Source organism: Lithobates pipiens, unplaced genomic scaffold, assembly GCF_037356315.1.
Source record: "Lithobates pipiens isolate NorthernLeopardFrog02 unplaced genomic scaffold, aLitPip1_a1.2 Scaffold_16, whole genome shotgun sequence".
Lineage (NCBI taxonomy): Eukaryota > Metazoa > Chordata > Amphibia > Anura > Ranidae > Lithobates > Lithobates pipiens.
This window is the reverse complement of record NW_027507748.1, coordinates 135,672,117-135,690,408: the sequence shown is the minus strand read 5'-3', so window position 1 is coordinate 135,690,408 and position 18,292 is coordinate 135,672,117. Positions and strand designations below refer to the sequence as shown.

At 44.5% G+C, this 18,292-nt stretch overlaps 1 protein-coding gene across 1 annotated transcript in view; it reads left to right on the top strand.

The window, feature by feature from the left end:
• Positions 1-522: 522 nt before the first annotated feature.
• The window catches only part of PAFAH1B1 (platelet activating factor acetylhydrolase 1b regulatory subunit 1), a 138,844-nt gene continuing 121,074 nt past the window's right edge, over positions 523-18,292 (top strand). Inside the window, exon 1 of the mRNA XM_077480493.1 lies at positions 523-930. The gene's annotated coding sequence lies outside the window, so the exon portion shown is untranslated. The remainder of the gene's footprint in view (positions 931-18,292) is intronic.

Sequence of the window (18,292 nt, the reverse complement as noted above, 5' to 3'; positions counted from 1 at the left end):
CCCATCTCAAAAAGTTATGAGGTGTGGGTATGTATAATATGCCCCTGCCAAGCATCCCCAGAAATGGACGTTATGTCACTCTATTACAGGGGCCAGGCTCGCACAGACAGTGCCATGCAATGGTTTCCATGCCTGGCACTGATAAGCGCTTACAAGCATGAAAGGACGACTAGTGGCCGTGTGTAGAACATCGCCCGTGTGCAATGAACCGGTGCAGGCCCTTCGGCCTCTGAGGACATCAACACCTGCTTTGCATGTCTCCGCCCAGTGTTCTGAGAGGAGGAATAACCCCCGTGTTTTCGGCTCTGAAAGAAGTGACGCTATATGAATGTTTCACATGACTCCGCTGCGCTCAGAAAAAAAAAAAAGCAGCGCACGCGCATTACACCCTCCCTGCGTCATTCTCTATTATCCTCCCCTCCCTTCGGCGCCTCTCTCCCGCCGTCCACGCCTAGATCGCTGCGCTGTCTTTGCGCGTGCGCGGCCAGCAGACCCCGCCCTCTCTCGCCCCCCTCCTCCCCCTGCAGCCGGCCGGTCGCTTGCTCCCTCCTCCCCTACAGCGGTTGATATGACGTCACCGCGCTGCTGATCTCCGTTTCGTTGACAGCGCGGCGGCGGCTGCCCACAGTGCCCGGCGGAAGGGATAGGCAGGAGAGGAGGGTGGCGCGGGAAAGCGGTCCGGCTTCTCTGCGGTGACGATAAAAGGAATCAACCCGTGAGGAGGCTTCCTGCCGCCCTTCGTGCCCAGCCCTTCAGCTCGGTTTTTTTTTTTTACAGACTTGTTTTTCTTCGTTGTGGTTTGTTCTTGTGTGTCTGGAGCCTCTCGCCCCCACCTTCCCTCAGCCGGCACACACCGCCCTTCCAAAGACCTTCCTGAGGAGGAGCGGCCATTACCCGTCACCGCGCTGTGCGCCCCGGATGAATCCTCCGGTAAGTGGCGGCCTGCTGCTTTAATCTGCTGCGTGGTGACCGTGAAGGACGGAGCGGCGGGCCGGGGCCTGGTCCTGACGATGTGGCTGCTGCAGCTGCTGCTGCCGCCGCCTCCTCCTCCTCCCTCCCTTCATCTTCTTCTCTGCCTCTCAAAATGGCGGCCACCCGTTACTGCTTCCACACCAGAGGGGGGCTGCTGGGAAGGAGGCTGGGGGGGCCCCCGCTGGATGCTGGGCGAGGCCATGACTACACCAGGCGAGGGATCGGGCTCCACATCTGCAGTGTGCGCTACATTATCCGGCCCAGCTACTGGGGACCTGTCATCCTGGTCAGACACATCACCTCCTCTGGGACTGCAAGGCATACTTCTCTCCTGGTCCCCTTCTTACACCCACCATCCTACATGGCCTCCATTAGTGGCAGTCCCAGCACTGTGATCAGAGGATGTCAGGGCCACACACCCCAATCTGGTGGATTCTAAATGGTGCCCAGCATCAGAGGATCTACACCTACCCATAACCCCCCCCCATCTGGTGTCTGCCAAATAGTGTATTTGAGGATCTACACCTACCCAGATCCCTCCTCCCCAAACACCTGACAGGTCTACCCATAAACCCCCATCTGTTGTCTTCTAAATAGTGCCTGATATGAAGATCTACACCTACCCAGCCCCCCCCCCCCCCTCCAAACACACCCATCTGGTGTCTGCCAGATAGTGTCTATTTGAGGATCTACACCTAACCAAACCACCCTCCCAAACACCTGACAGGTCTACCCATAAAACCCATCTTGTGTTTTCTAAATGGTGCCTGACCTCAGAGGATCCACACCTACCCAGGTCTACCCATAAACCTCCATCTGATGTCTGACAAATAGTGCCTGGCATCAGGGGGTCTATACTTACCTAGGGCCCCCCCCCCTCCATACACAAAACGTGGACCCATCAACCCTCATCTGGTGTCTTCCAAATAGTGCCCGGAATCAGACGGTCTACTCATGCACACCTGTAACTGCAGAGGTGACAAAACTGACAGGTGGACTGGCCAGGTTTTATGATTGCTGTCAGTAAATGATTTTTCGCACTGGGCCTTCTTCCACTGATCTTTGTTAGATTACCTTGCAGTAGGCTTGCAATGGCAGCTCTGTCCTAGTGACAGTACAGATACTCATTGCCTGGTACTCTGTTCCTTGACGGCTGCAGGAAGGAGGAAGACTCCTTTAGAGGGGTGGGGGTCAGTGGGAAGTCTGTCCCACCTTTACAGTGAGGACTCATTGGGAGGACTGTACCACCTCTACAGTGGGGGTTAGTGTGCTGCCCCTACAGATATAAAGATCTTCAGTGTCAGGGAGCTGGCACTGCCAAATGGTGTTGGTCCTGGAACTATGCAGGCACTAACAAAGTCAATGAGTCAAAGCACAAGGTACCTAAGCACCTCCAGAGGAACCCTGTTTGAGAATGGCTGCCTTACCGGATATCATGACCATAAGAGCTTATGCCCAAAATTATGCTTTTTCTTGTGTAATTTAATCTTTTTTTTTTTCCTTTATGTTTGAATGTCATCATTATGGCCTGTTCCCCATGTGTAATCTGCACTAGGGCCCAAGCTTAGACTTTCCTTATGGCCATATGTCACCTGAAGGAAACGTTCTTCTAGATGACATTAGGTGATTGAATTTTGAGCTGTTAATGGAGTTTAAGGTTTGGTATTGTTGATCGGGGATATATTTGTTCAAGTAACAGAAGACTTATTTCTGTGTGCTACTCAGTGTCAGGTATGCAATAAGAGTGTCCAATATACCTCAACTGTGTTTAAGGATCTATTTTCTTGTAAAGATGATTCACTATTTAGTTGTCTTAGACCAGCCATTCTCAACTAGGCTTCCTCCAGAGCTTGCTAGGGGTTCCTTGAGCTGTGGCTGATTGACCTTCCATCTGATATGTCCAAGACCAACACCACTTGGCAGAGCCAGCTACATGACACAATTATCTATTTAGCTGTCTGTAAGGTTGGTATTCCCATCACCACTGTAAGGGACAGTCTTCCTACTGAACACTAACCTGAGGAGCTTTTTTTTCCCTATTGACCTTGATGAATAGGTTTTAGGAATATTACTCAGACATGAAAATTATTTCAGTGGTTCCTCTGTGGTCAAAGGCTGGATTAGAGTTTTCAGATAAAATATTCATTTTAAAAAAAATTTATATTAGAATTCTGACAGTGGAAGGCTTGGAAAATATATGCCTACGTAATGCATTCTTTTCAGTCTTTGTTTTGTTGCCTAGTACTTTAATTTTTTTTAATGCATATTTTCCTAGAATTACGTTTATTCTGAACACTTGATGGTAGCCGGATAATTTTGCAGTAATGCACACTGTTGCTTGTATTGAAGATGGGATTGTGGTAGGCGGGGAGTGGGAGATGGCTGAATCACTCTAGGTGTGTGTTGTGCACACCCTTGTTTTATACATTGCTTATATCACCTCTTTTGTGAATATGATGCTGTGATACTATCCTCTGGATGTACAGCACAAGGATGGATCTTTATTCAATAAATATTCCATGATCAATGACTGCAGATGAAACATTTTGTCTTCAAGCTCAAATACTAAATGCAGCTAATATGAATTAAATCCAGTCCTGATTTTTGCTGGTCAAGGTAGAGAATAAAGAATAAAAAAGACTGTGCTTGTCTGGACCTTGTTGGTGGGATCACACGGATGGATGCTGCGCACTGACAGTGGAGACTGACTGGGTGGAGTAAGGAGGGTAAAGCTTTGCAATGGCTGTTATGACTCCTAGAATCATTTCATAGCATCTCTGGAAAGCAGCATCTGAGTATATAGCATTTCTAATATGATTTGCTTGTGTCTGTATTAGGATTCAAACCATGGGCTCGTAATCTTTTATAAATGTGAATGAAATGCAAAGAACTGAAACATGAAAAATGACTAGTCATGGTTCTGGGTTATTTAGCTAGCTGCAGTCTTAAATGCACTTGTTGAGGGATTTTTCATTTTTGCATCACGTTGCACTGCTGATTATGAGAAATTATACATGCTTAGGTTTTTCTGGGTTTGACAACTTTTTTTCTTTGTTGCAGCAATATCTACTGTGTGCACAAACAGAATTAATGAAATGAGTATTACTGTTAGATTGGTCTACTTGGGGCAAAGTTTGCCTTTAGTTCTAGTGCACTGTCTTGGTGTATGATGTTCACGTCCTCTTCCTGGGTGTCCCATGGACTTGAGCAATGCTTTGGTACAGTGTGACATGCTCTTTGTGAGATGCCTGTACAAAGGTGCTTTTCTGCTGAGCTTTTTTTCTTTGTGTCTCTGTATCTGTGTTCTCATGACATTTTCTCATTTTTGTACTTAAATGTGTTATTTTGTTAGTCAACACACATGTTTATAGAAAATGTGGCGGTTCTTTCTTCTGAAGGTCGTGTTTGTTGGGAACTTATTTTAAAAATCATGTTTTTTTTGTTTAAAAATATAATCTACTTTGTGCTATAATTACCTATTTAAAGTCACCTGTCTGGTCCACTGGTTGTCTGTTTATAAATCCTCACTCTTTGTCTCAGTGCATGCCACTCCTACAATGCAGTGCTTGCTTAATGCTTTGAAACTTCTCTGTTGCATCATTCTGTAGCTTTTGTTTTAAATCGGACCAAATGTTTTATTTTTTTCATAATCCTTTCTTAATGCGTTTCCCTATTCCAAATGTACTGCTAAATGAAACATGTTCTGAAGCCGTTTTTGAGACACAAAGGAAGTTTGACACCTGCTCATCGCGTGTGCTCCCTTTTTTTTCTTTCTTTTTTTTTTTTTTTTCCTGTGATGTTATGCATCAGTTTGGCTTTGTTTAGCTGCTCCTGTGCAAAGCACGTGAGCTTCCCAGTCAAATCTTCTATTGTGGGCTCCTCTGTATATTTAAATAAGAAATACATCTTTTATGCTCTTTTGTTCTCTATCATTCTATTGATTAATACTGAATACATTTTTCTTAATAAATATGTATGTTCGTTCCTAAAGCCTGTGCTAACGAAAACTTAGCATTCCTTTTTAAATGCATATGCAAGATCTTTTCTACTTGTTTACCTTGTGGGTAGCTGGAGGAAACCAAAGAGTTGAAGAAAGTAACCTTCTGTACCTTTAGTGCTTGAATATGAAAACCCTACTGACTTTTGTCCTATAGTAAAAATAGGGACTTGTCCAGCTAGGCAGCTGAAGGAGCAGTGCTAAAACACCAATCACAAATGATAATTAGATGCACCTGAAAAGTCTGTGGTGAACTGAAACTTGGTTAGAATGGGTTACTTATTTTCTCACTGCCGCTTCAAATTTTTTAGTAAGAACCATAGTGCATATGGATTTATCTATGCATTTAAGTTATTGCTTTCTAGCTTGTGACCGAGATTTGCTGTATTGTATCTACAGGAATGTGTATATGCAGGAACCGGCACGAATTGCGCTGGTTCCCGCATTGCTATAGTGTGAACTTAGGGGTGCGCCGAATCAAAATTTTGGTGCAGAAACCAAAAATGCAGGATGCAGTCTGCCAAAAATTACAGTTTAAAAAAAATATATAACTTGTATTCCACTTTTAATGTCAATTTAAATATGCATTTATTGTTTGGCATTATTGGCACCTTTTTAGTGCAAGAAAAGCTCAAGAAAAACGCAGTCTCTGGCCGTATTTTGTATGTCTGCAACCCTCTTAATTAAACTTAAACCTGTTGCTAATATTAGCAAAATTTCCATTCGGTGCACCTCTAGACATGGTACATATGAGGTGGTCAGACTGTAGACATGGTACTAGAGCTGTGAGATTTTCACAAAAAAAATCTGCTTTTTTTTTTTTTTTTTTTTTGTCAGTGTCGGTCCAGGTGAAAAAAATAGATTTTGCTGAAATTTTGAGTCGATTTGACCTCTCAACTCGATTCAAAGTGTTTTTTTTTTTTTTTTTTTTTTTTTTTTGTTCCCCCCCCCAGCCCTACGTGGTACATATGAGGTTGTCAGACTGCAGACATGAGATCAATGCAGCCTCATCAGTGCTCATGAGGTACAGCCTTCCAGTGCCACGTAGCACAATCTCACAATGTCAGAGCTGGATCTGAATTGCTGTGCAGCCGCTGTAATGTCCCGCCTCTTATGACACATAGTACAAAGATTCCCGGTATTGGATCAATGTGCCGTCTGTCAAAAAAGGCGGCCTAGGAGGCGGGACATCGTTGCAGCTGCACTGCAATTCAGATCCTGATGTGACCCACCATGAGATTGCGCTACCAGGCCCTGGTGAGGCTGCATCTCATGACACTTGGGGGAGCGGGGGGGACTTCTTTGCAGCGCTGCAGTGTAGTGGTTAGCACTCTCATCTAGCATTTAAAAAGGGTCGCTTGTTCGAATCTCAACCATGACACTACCTGCTTGGAGTTGGCATGTTCTCCCTGTGCCTGCATGGGTTTCCTCCCACACTTCAAAGACATACTGGTAGGTTAATTGGCCCTACTATATGAATGGGGACCTTGGATTGTCGGTCCTTGGGTAGGGACCGATGTGAGTGTACAGGGATAGGGTCAATTGTAGACACTCGCTCATTTTGAATTGGATGGACTGGTGTCTTTATTCAACCTTGCTATGTAAGCTGCTTGCAGAACTTTTTGACGCCCTGCCAGCACAGCGCTCCAGTGTGAAAGCACTTGGACTTTAACATTGGGATTGCAGATGAGGCTTCTTTAAGGTGCTTTGCAGGCACTATTTATTTATTTTTAATGATAAAGAGCCAGAAAAAAACGCCACAGTGTGAAAGGTGTATGTATGTGTGTGTGTGTGTGTATGTGTGTGTGTGTATATATATATATATATATATGTACAATAAGTATTTAATATGTCACAAATTTTCTGGGTAAATATAATTTGAAAGGTGCTATTGACTTGAAACTTTCACCATATGCCAGTTGCAATCCATACATGCAAAGAAACCAAAACAGAAGTTCCGAGATTTAGGCCCCTTTCACACTGACGTCCCGTTCAGGCCCGCCTGTCAGTTTTTCAGGCGGACCTGAACGGGTGCTCCATAGAGCTCTATGGAGCATCGGATGTCAGCAGTGACATGTCCGCTGACATCCGACCCGCTCCGATCCGAAAAAGTGTAACGGAGGAAAAAGCTATTTTTCCATCCGTCTGCGGATCGGATCGGGTGAGGACGGGCACTGCGGTCCGTCGTCATCCGATCTCCCATAGGGGAGAGCGGCGCTGTGACAGGTCCGTCCCTGCCCAGTATGCAGAGACTGACCTGTCATCTCCCTGCTCAGCGGGGATCGGCGGAGTGATCCCCGCTGAGCAAACGGATATCCACGGGGCGGATCAGAACTGATCCGCCCCGTGTGAAAGGACCCTAAGTTGTCAGAAAATGGCATGACACAGGGAAAAAGTACTAAACACATGAAGAAAGGGAGGTGCAAAAAGGCATGGAAAGCTAAGACACCAGCTGAAATCTATTAGCAATTAGAAGCAATCCTATTCCTTGTCAGTGCAAAGTAATATCAGCTGGTTCAGTCTCCACTGATTGCCTATACAATGGTGTCTCATTACCAAGGTGTCACTTAAGAAACCTCTCGTGAGTAAAAGCAAAGAGCTCTCATAAGACCTTCACAACCTTATTGCAAAACATGCTGATGGCAATTGGTTACCGAAAAATTTCAAAACTTCTGAATGTTTCAGTGAGCACCGTTAGGGCCATAATCTGGAAGTGGAAAGAACATTTCACCATAAACCTGCCATGATCAGGTACTCGTCAAATAATTTTTACTCCCGTCAGAAATCAATTATCAGAAGATTTGTCCAAGAGCCAAGGACCACTTGTGGAGAGTTTCAGAAAGACCTGGAATTAGCAGATAAAATTGTTTCAAAGAAAACAAGTAATGTACTCCACTGCCAGGGCCTGTATGCACACTCAACATGCAAGACTCCATCATTGCTGAAGAAAAAGCATTTTGAAGCTTGTTTTAACCACTTCAGCCCCGGAAGAATTTGCCCCCTTCCTGACCAGAGCACTTTTTGCGATTCGGCACTGCATCACTTTAACTGACAATTGTACAGTCATGCGATTGGTGTCTTTTTTTTTTTTTTTTTTTTTTTTTCACAAATAGAGCTGTCTTTTGGTGGGATTTGATCACCGCTGCGGTTTTTATTTTTTCGGTATAAATAAAACGTACATTTTGAATAAAAAGCAATATTTTAACTTTGCTATAATATCCCCCAAAAAGATATAAAACATTTTTTTCTTCAGTTAAGGCAGGTATTTGACACTGTTGTGGGACCATTGTCATTTATACAGCAATCGGTGCTATAAAAATGCACTGATTACTGTGTAAATTACACTGGCAGGGAGGGGGTTAAACACGGTGGGCGATCAAGGGGTTAAGTGTCCCTAGGAAGTGATTCTACCGGGGCGGGGTGGGCTACTTCTTGCATGACAGCAATCACTGCTCCCGATGATATGTCATGTCACTAGGCAGAAGGGGGAAATGCTCTTTTTTACAAAGGCATCTCCCTGTTCTTCCGCTCCGTGACACGATCATGGGAACCCAGTGGACATTAAGTCCGCACGACCCGCTGTCACGGAGCACGCGGCGGGCACCCACAATGCCTCATTTTAATGGGGTCATACCTGTATGCCCATTTGCCCAGCCGTGCCATTGTGCTGGTGAATATCGTCGTGCGCTGGTTGGAATGTGGTTAAAGTTTACTGCACGACATTTAGATAAGCCTGAGAAATACTAGAATATAGTCTGGTCACATGGGATTAAAATCTTTAAATGCCATAATACACACCATATTTGCAGGCCAAATGGCACTGCACAACACCCCAAAAACACGCCCATAACCGTGAAGTTTGGAGGTGGGAATGTCATGATCTGGGGCTTATTTTGAGCACACATACTGGCAAGCTTCATGTCATTGAAGGAAAGATGAATGGAAAAATGTACTAAGACACTCTTCAAAAAAAATCTGCTGCCATCTACGATAATGAAACGAGGGTGGACATTTCAGAAAGTTAGTGATCCAATCACAAAGCCAAGGAAAGGCTCTCAATTAGTTTCAAAGAAAATAAAGCTGCTAGAATGGCCCATCCAATAGAAAATATATGGAAAGAACTAAAGATCAGCTTTCATAGAAGAGGCCCATGGAACCTTCAAGATTTGAAGACTGTTTTGTGTGGAAGAATGGGCCAAAATCACACCTGAGCAATGCATGCTTTTTTCATATTTTGTACAAAGCATTACATTTCATTTGGTGTGCAATACTTTTTTTTTTTTCCTTTTGTCATGCCAGTTTATTATACTTAGTTTCTGAATTTTTGTTTTTGGTTTCTTTGTATGGATTGCATGGGATTTTACCAACGTGGTGAAAATGAGCACCTTTAAGACTTGTACACACGCTTTGATTTTCGGACGACAGAACGTCCGAATTTGGGGCATGCTAGTCTCATGTCGAAAGTGAAGTTACTCGCAATACAAGAATTTTCTTTGACAGAATACAACGTCGGAAGTGATGTAACGTGTTGAATAGTTTTTGTATGTGTTTTTTTTTTTTTTTTAGTTTCTGAGCATGCGTAGTTTTGCTCTTAGGATTTTTATTTTTTCGTACGAGCAAACACAAATTGGATGTTGAGTTCACATCCGACAAATCTTATAGTCTGCAGCTTTTGTCTGATGAAAAAGTGAAATCTGCTGTCAAAAGCACTGTACTAACGGTAAGAATTGCGGATGATCAGCCGTCTTAACACAATTGATGCCCAAAAATCAAAGTGTGTACTGGGCTTAAGAAACCTATTTGCTTAGGAAAATGGTGATGTGTTCAATACACTGTGTGTATAATTAAATAAATAAAAAAATATATCTGTTATCTATCTTTATCATATTTTTATTTATTTGTTTTAAGTCCATCTCTGCACCATGTACACTCCCAGCCCCTCTTGCTGCTTCCTTCATCTTCCTTCCCAATTCTGTAGTGTAAACCATTCATGTGGGTTAAGTGTTAAAGGGGTTGTAAACCCTTGTTTTTTCACCCTTAACTGATTGTAAGGATTTGTGTTTAATTAAATTTTTATTTATTTTAGAAAACAAGCATGTCATACTTCTAGTTCCTTTTGCACAGAGTGGCCCCGATCCTCGACTGCTGAAAAAACATGAGGGTTTACAACCCCTTTAATTTATCCTATGCATTAAGGTGAAAAAACTTCTGACACTGACTGGCTCCCTAGCTCACCTGAGCCCATTTGTTCCCTTGGCGGAGACCTGCTGTATCTCTCTGCTTTGGCTTCTCAGCTCTTGATTGAATAGATTGCAGCACAGCCATTGGCTCCTGCTGCTGTCACTCAAATCCAATGACGTGGGGCGGGGCCATGTCTGGCATTCTGTGTCTATGGACGCAAATGCTGGACTCAAGCACGCTCGCAAGTTAACCCCCTGGGAGAGCCCTTCTAGGGAGTTTACCGATGCGTAGAGGAGCTGCCGGGGGACCCCAGAAGACTATGATCGGGGGTCACACTGCAAAACTGCACAGTGGAGGTATTTAACCACTTGCTTACTGGGCACTTAAACCCACCCTCTCCCCCTCCCTCCTGACCAATTTTCAGCTTTCACCACTGATGCACTTTGAATAACAATTGTGTGGTCATTAGGGGTGCCGATCACCCCGCTTGAATCGGCACATGCCGAGACTGCGGCTTCGGCCTAGCTCTTTCTACACCCAGGCTGTTTACACTGTGATCGCACCGATGGAGCGATCACTTGTAAACAAACCGGTGTCATGTCATGACGCCGGTTCCTCTCTCCCCTCTCTGTACTAATCTGTACAGTGGAGAGGAGAGATCCAGAGATTGAAGCAGCCATCCCTCCATACTCTAGCAATACTCTGCCATACCCTGTGATGCTCAACCGTGTCCTGCGATGCTCAGCCGTACCCAGCCATGCTCAGCCAATATTACAGTGGGGACTATATGGTGGTGGAAGTTTCACAGGTTTTTGCAAATTAAATTATTTGCTGATCCGAAAAATGATCCAATCCGTGAGTTTTTTGATCTGTTGCACCCCTAGTGGTCATACAACACTGTACCCAAATGAAATTTTTAACTTTTTTTTTCCCCCCCACAAAGTTTTCTTTTGGTGGTATTTAATCGCCTCCTGCGGTCTTTATTTTTTGTAAAAAAAATATATATATTTTTTTATATTTCGTTAAAAGTTTTGCAAACGGGTAATTTTTCTCCTTCATTGATGTATGCTGATGGATGCCAATAATGAGCATTGATGGACACTGGTTACACTGATGGGCAAGCACTGCTAGGTTTCACTTGTGGGCATTGATAGGTGGCACTGGCAAGGGAGTACTGGTGGCACAGATGAGGCAGAATTTCCTCTTCGGGACTCATGTCCCTTGCCGATAAGCCGGTGATCGGCTTTTTTTTTTTTTCCTCCATGCATATGATCCGCTGTCATTGTCCAATGACCAGCCCCTTACTCAGATCTGTGATCACTCGAGTCTTGGTGATCACCCTGCGCGCCCTGCAGGGGGCGCGTGCAGAGGGGAGGCAGTCATGATTGCCTCTTCAGAAATTCAGGTCTGCGCTATGGCAGTCATTAGATGTGACTGCATTAGGTTCCCCCCCCCCCTCTGGTGGTCTGGCCAGTAACACCCTTTCTGTCTTAGAGCTTGTTACCTTGTGTGTTTTTTTTTTTTTTTTTTTTTTTTTTTTTTTGTGGCATTTTTAAAGCCTCATAGCCATCCTTCAATGCCTACCATTAATATTACAATGGCACCACATAGTGCTGTTCACACTGAAGGTATGGCATTGTCATGAAAAATGAATTGGTCCCCTTTCACACAGGTTCAGGTCCGCCTGTCAGTTTTATAGGCGGACCTGAATGGATGCTCCATACACCTATGAAGCAGCGGATGTTAGCAGTGCACATGTACAACATCCGATCTGCTAAAGTGTGACGCAGGAAAACACAATTTTTCCATCCATTATCGGATGAAGACGGACTCAACGGTCTGCTCCCCCATAGAGAGCAGCGCTCCAACAGGTCGGTCCCTGCAGTGTGCAGAGACAGACCTATCCTCTGCCTGTTCAGCGGCGATCGACGAGGCGATCCCCTGCTGAGCAAAGCAGAGCCCGTACACGGACACATCCATGTGAAAGGGCCCTAAGCATGACGCTTTTACGAGGCATTGGTCAGCCACCTTCATTGATTTCAGTGGTAATGCTCTATAATGGCTCCTTCACAACACCTAGCTTTTATTGTGTGTTAGTGGTGCAATTATAAATTGACTAAACGTTTGGGGGAGAGACGGTGATGGCTCCCATATCCCAGGATGCACTACTAGATGGAGAACTAGGACAGAGCAGCTTCAGCGACTTTCTGATTTGTTTGTTTTTGTTTGTGTGTTGGGAAAATCAACCATCCAGCAATATTGACAGTGCCAGGCAGGAGCAGAGGTACTGAGCTTTGCCAGTGGTAAAGAATTGCATTCAGAGAGCCCTATGCAATGTTGTCTTCATTTTTCTATGGTATCATGTTGTACATTCAATTTATGACCTTGTCCATTGGAGGGTGGCTGCAAAATATACATCCCTAAAAGGGGAAATAAGTGGCGCAACAAGAGTGAGAGCAGATGTTTACTTTTAGGCTCATTCATACTTGTGTGACTTAGGACACTAAAGTGGCTTGATCAGTTACACCGCATGTTTTTCAATGACAACAGTTAAAATGTGACTTGGCGCTGTTACTTTAACCACTTGCCATACATATACTGCAGCATGTCAGCTCTATTGTGCGAAACTACCTACCTGTGCGTCATTTCCTACAATAGCAAGTGGGGGGTACTCTGATTTGCCAGAGGGGAAACCAATAGGCATGTCCGGCAAACACGATATCCGCCGGCTACCTGCGACCACTCCCTATAGCGACAGGACGGCAGTCTGCCGATGTAAACGAGGCAGATGGCCATCCTGTGGGGTATGAATAGAGAGATCTTGTGTTCCTGCAAAGCAGGTACACAGGATCTCTCTGCTCATATAGGGAGTCCATCCTCACAGTAAAAGCATTCCCTAGGGACACATTTAACTCTTTGATCGCCAGTGGTGTTAACCTCTTCCCTGCCAGTGCCAGTACAGTAACAGTGCATATTTTTAGCACTGATGTCACTGGTTCCCAAAGTGTTAGGTGTCCGATTTGTACGCAAAGTCGCAGTCCCGCTAAAAATTGCTGATCACTGCCATTACTAGTAAAATAAAAATGGCATAAAAATATCTGTAGATGAGAACTTTTGCGCAAACCAACATACGCTTATTGTGTTTTTTGTTAACCAAAAATATTAAGCGGAATGCTTATTGCACGACTGCACAATTGTCAGTTAAAGTAAAGCAGTGTCTGGTCACGAAGGGAGTAAAACCTTCTGGGGCTTAAGTGGTTAAAAAGGTTCCTGCACTACTGGTCTGACTTGCATGCTTTCAGTGCTTTAGACTGCAATGTAAACCCTCAAAAGTTGCATGAAAGTCACACCTGATGGGTTTACTTCCTCTTTCACTCCCTGCAAAGCATAATGGATTACTATGCATCGCATAGTAGTCAATTATGTGTCACTTGCCTGACACAGGAGCCAGCGAAGTCACCGCTGTCCCCTGTAGTCCGGCGCATCCATCTTCTCGGTGGGGTCTCGCAGCTCCGCCGCTGTCATTCGGCGAAGCCGCGATGACATCACTCCTGCGAATGCGCACGGGTGCCGACACATGTGGCATCTCCGTCATTGAAGATGACGCACTCAGTGCATGCGCCGTAGACAGCGGTGCCTGTCTTCGGGTAAATATCTCCTAAACCGTGTAGGTTTAGGAGATATTTCTTGGACCTACAGGTAAGCCTTAATCTAGGCTTACCTGTAGGTCAAAGTGTGTTGTAAGGGTTTACAACCACTTGAAGGGCTTATTTCACACCAGATGCTTTGGAGATATACTGGCAGTTGTTTCCGGCACAGTCCTAATGCATAGATTTGCGCAAAATACAGTGGATATAAAAGGCGTTCATGCACCACTGTTAAAATGTCAGGTTTCTGTGATGTAAAAAAAAAAAAAGTTTCCACCTTGAGCCTAGGTTCACAGGGGAGCAATTTTGCATGTTAAATCGCATTCCAAATCGGTGGCAATTGCTGGCAAATCCCAAAAGTAGATTCTGTACTATGGCGACTTCGGGGTGCGATTTCCATAGACATCTGTGCAGCAACCCGCACAGATGTCTCTGAAATCGCCCCCGAAGTTGGGACTGACACGTGGGAATGAAATCTTGAGTTCAGCTGAGTTTGCATGATTTTATTCCCACTGTCAGTGTGAACCTGGGCTTAATGTGACTTATAAACTGTATAACTCAGTTGAATAACAAACTGAAATCTTTTACGTGGAGGGAAGTAAACTTAAATATGGTTACAGCCTGCCTACTATCAAATGATGGCTGAGAGGTGCGCTTCTCGTTCTGGGTGGACATCATCCCAGAACCACAGCTCTCTGTTGCTAGGACACTTTGAGGCTCTTTAACCATGTGATCGGCTGTGTTTAATCGCAGCCGGTCACATGTAAACACGCAAATGCCCTAATTGGCGCTCCTCGCCTCACACTGACAGAATGAGAGGAGAGCCGATCAGCGGCATCTCCTCATAGGGGACAGCTAGGTATGTAATCAAGGGCTCTGATCATCCATGCCCTGATTTTAATTCACCACCAGTGCCAGCAATGATTGCCCACCAGTGCTGCCAATCTGTGCCACTTATCAGTGCCCATAAGTGCAGCATATTTGTTCCGCCTCATCAGCGCCCATCAGTGAAGGAGAAATTTTTATTTACAAAACTTACTGAAGAAAAACTTTTTGAGGAAAAAAAAATACTTGTACTTATATTTTCCAAAAAACACACCAAGAAGTGATTGAATACCACCAAAAGAAAGCTCTAGTTGTGTGAAGAAAATATCAATTTCACATGGTTACAGTGTAGCACAATTATTATTCAAAGTTACATCATATGAAGTCCCGGACTTTGAGTGGGGATATCTGAATGACGCCTGCAGCTACGGCATCATCCAGATATAATTTCCGGCATGTGAATATAAAATCCAGGTGTGAAATCAGTCAAAAAGACTCATGGCTGTGTTAGACCAAACTGGTGCTTCTACTAAATGCTAAGCAAAGGGTCTGACTACCTTGGACCATGTGATTTTTAGTTTTTCTTTTAATAAATCTGCAAAAATTTAAACAATTCTGTGATCTTCTGTCAATATGGGGTGCTATGTGTACATTGAGGGGAAAAATGAACTTGGCCACTTCAATACTGGGCACTTAAACACCTTCCTGCCCAGACCAATTTTGAGCTTTCAGCGCTGTCGCACTTTGAATGACAATTGCCCGGTCGTGCTACACTGTACCCAAATGAAATTTTTATCATTTTTTTTTTACCACAAATAGAGCTTTCTTTTGGCGGTATTTGATCACCTCTATGGTTTTTATTTTTTGCACTACAAATAAAAAAAAATACAGAAAATGTAGAAAGTTTTTTTTATTTTTTTTTTTTTTTTTTTTTTTTTTTTGTTTCAAAACTTTGTAAATAAGTAAGTTTTCTCCTTCACTGATGGGCACTGATAAGGCGGCACTGATGGGCACCAATGAAGTGGCACTGATGAGGTGGCATTGATGGACACTATGTGGCACTGATAGGTGGCACAAATTGGCACTGATAGCGGGCATGGATGGGCAGCACGGGTGGGCATTAATAGGCGGCATTGTATTATGTTATACTGTACTAATGGATGCCAATCGGTGCCAAACAATAATGCATGCTAATCAGTGATGCCTATTGTGGGCACTGATTGGCATCCGTCGGAGACTCTTTACCGAGATGGTAGTTGCAGGGTGTCAGACTGACACCCCGCAACAACGATCGCCGGGGGTGCGCAGCGGCTTGAAATCCTGATCACGTCATGATGTCCGATCAGGATTATGCAACCACTTTGCCACCGTCAATTGCCTATAGGGCGGGCGGCAAGTGGTTAAATGATTTTGGAAAATGGCTGCAATGACAAAATTAAGGGAGTCTGAATACTTTCCGTCCCCACTGTAAGTTGCAACAGCTGTCATTTTATTCCCTAGGGTCTCTGCTAAAACAGTTTGGGGGTTCTGAGTAATTTTCTAGAAGAAAAAAACATGATTTTTACATGTAGCAGAGGAGTGCCAGCATTGGCCTGAATGGGAAGTGGTTAATCACTTAAAGTGGTTGCAAACCCTTACAAACCACTTTGACCTACAGGTAAGCCTAGATTAAGGCTTAGCTGTAGGTCCAAGAAATATCTCCCAAACCTATACGGTTTAGGAGATATTTGCCCGAAGATGGGCACCGCTATCTACTGCGCATGCGCCGTAGACAGCGGCGCGCAGGCGCACTGAGCGGGGCATCGTCGATGATGGCAATACCGCGAGTCTCGGCTCCCGTGCGCATGCGCGGGAGTGACGTCATCGCTGCTCCGGCGAATCACAGCGCCGGAGCAGCGAGACCCACCAAGAAGATGGATGCTCGGAACTACAGGGGACAGCGGTGACTTCGCTGGCTCCTGTGTCAGGTAAGTGACACATAATGGACTACTATGCGATCCATAGTAGTCCATTATGCTTTGCCTTTACAGGGAATGAAAGGAAGTAAACTCATCAGGGTTTACTTCCTCTTTAAGGACCAAGCCTCTTTCTGAGATTTGGTGTTTAAAAACTTTTTTTTTTTTGGAACCCCCAAACATTTATATATATATATATTTTTTTCTAACATCCTAGAGAATAAAATGGCGGTCATGGCAATCATTTTTGTCACACTGTATTTGTGCAGTGGTCTTGCAAGCGCACTTTTTTTTTTGGGGGGGGGGGGGGGGGGAAATCTTTTTAATTAAGACAACAGTAAAGTTAGCCCAATTTTTTGGGGGGGTATATTGTGATATTATTGTGAAAGATAATTTTACGCTGAGTAAATTGATACCCAACATGTCACGCTTCAAAGTCACGCCCGCTTGTGCAATGGCGACAAACTTTTACCCTTAAAGTGGAGGGCCACCCTGAAAAAAAAAAAACATTAAAATTTAGAGAAAAATCAGAAAAAAAATGATTATTTTTTTTAACTTGCCAGAAATGCCTGTTGCTAGGCACATCGTCCTAATCTGCCTCTTCCTCCTCCTCGGTGAACTTCTGTCTGCTCTCCTCCGTGCAGCGTCTTCTGGGTAATGGGTCACGCTGTGTTCTGGGAACTGTGTCCCAGAACACAGCGCGCCCCATTCACAAAGTGATGCGCGACTCGCGCATGCGCAGTAGGAAACTGGCAATGAAGCTGCAAGGCTCCACTGCCTGTTTCCCTTAGCCAAAATGGCGGCGCCAGGACCCGAGGGACGGGTCAGCCTCAGGCGGCCGACATCGTGGGCGCCCTGGACAGATAAGTGTGCTTATTAAGTCAGCAGCTACAGTGTTTGCAGCTGCTGACTTTAAAAAAAAAAATGTTTAAAACCGGCCGCTCTCTTTAAAGATGGATTCCACCAAAAAAAAATATTAAAAGCCAGCAGCTATAAATACTACATATTATATGTATTATTACATAAATGGACATTCACCTGTCCCGGGTTCCAGCTATGCCGAGGCCGATCGATCCCTCGGCTGCTTGTGGAATGGTGAGGGAATCAGGAAGTGAAGCGAATCGGCTTCACTTCCCGGTTCCCTACTGCGCATGCGCGAGTCGCGCAGCGCAATAGGAATTCTCTGCGCTGTCTCTGAGACCGTGTGTGTCCCAGCAGACAGCGCGGCAGGACAGGAAATGGCGTAGACTCCCACTGGAGTCTATGCCCAGAAGTGGGTGTAAATACCTGTCTTTGACAGGTATCTCCACCCCCCTCCCCCCTGAAAGGTGCCAATTGTGACACCGCTTTAAATCTCCATAGGAGATGTTTAAAAAAAATTCTACAGGTTGCATGGTTTGAGTTAGAGGGGGTCTAGGGCTAGAATTATTGTGATACATCACGCGTGGTTTGATCACTGTTTTCATATGCGGGGGAGCTGCTCATGTATGCGTTTGTTTCTGCTCGTCAGGGCGGGCCACATTTTTAAATTTTTTTATTTTTTTTTTTTTTTTTTTTTTTTTTCTTATTTTACCATTTTCAATTTTTAGTGCTCATGCACGTGGACGCTTTTAAAAAACTGGCTGCAATGCTAGCTCCGAAGCCTGGAAAAATCGGCGTTAACGCGATTTTTACCGCATTTTGCATTGGCGGTTTTGCGCGTTAGCGTTAAGTAG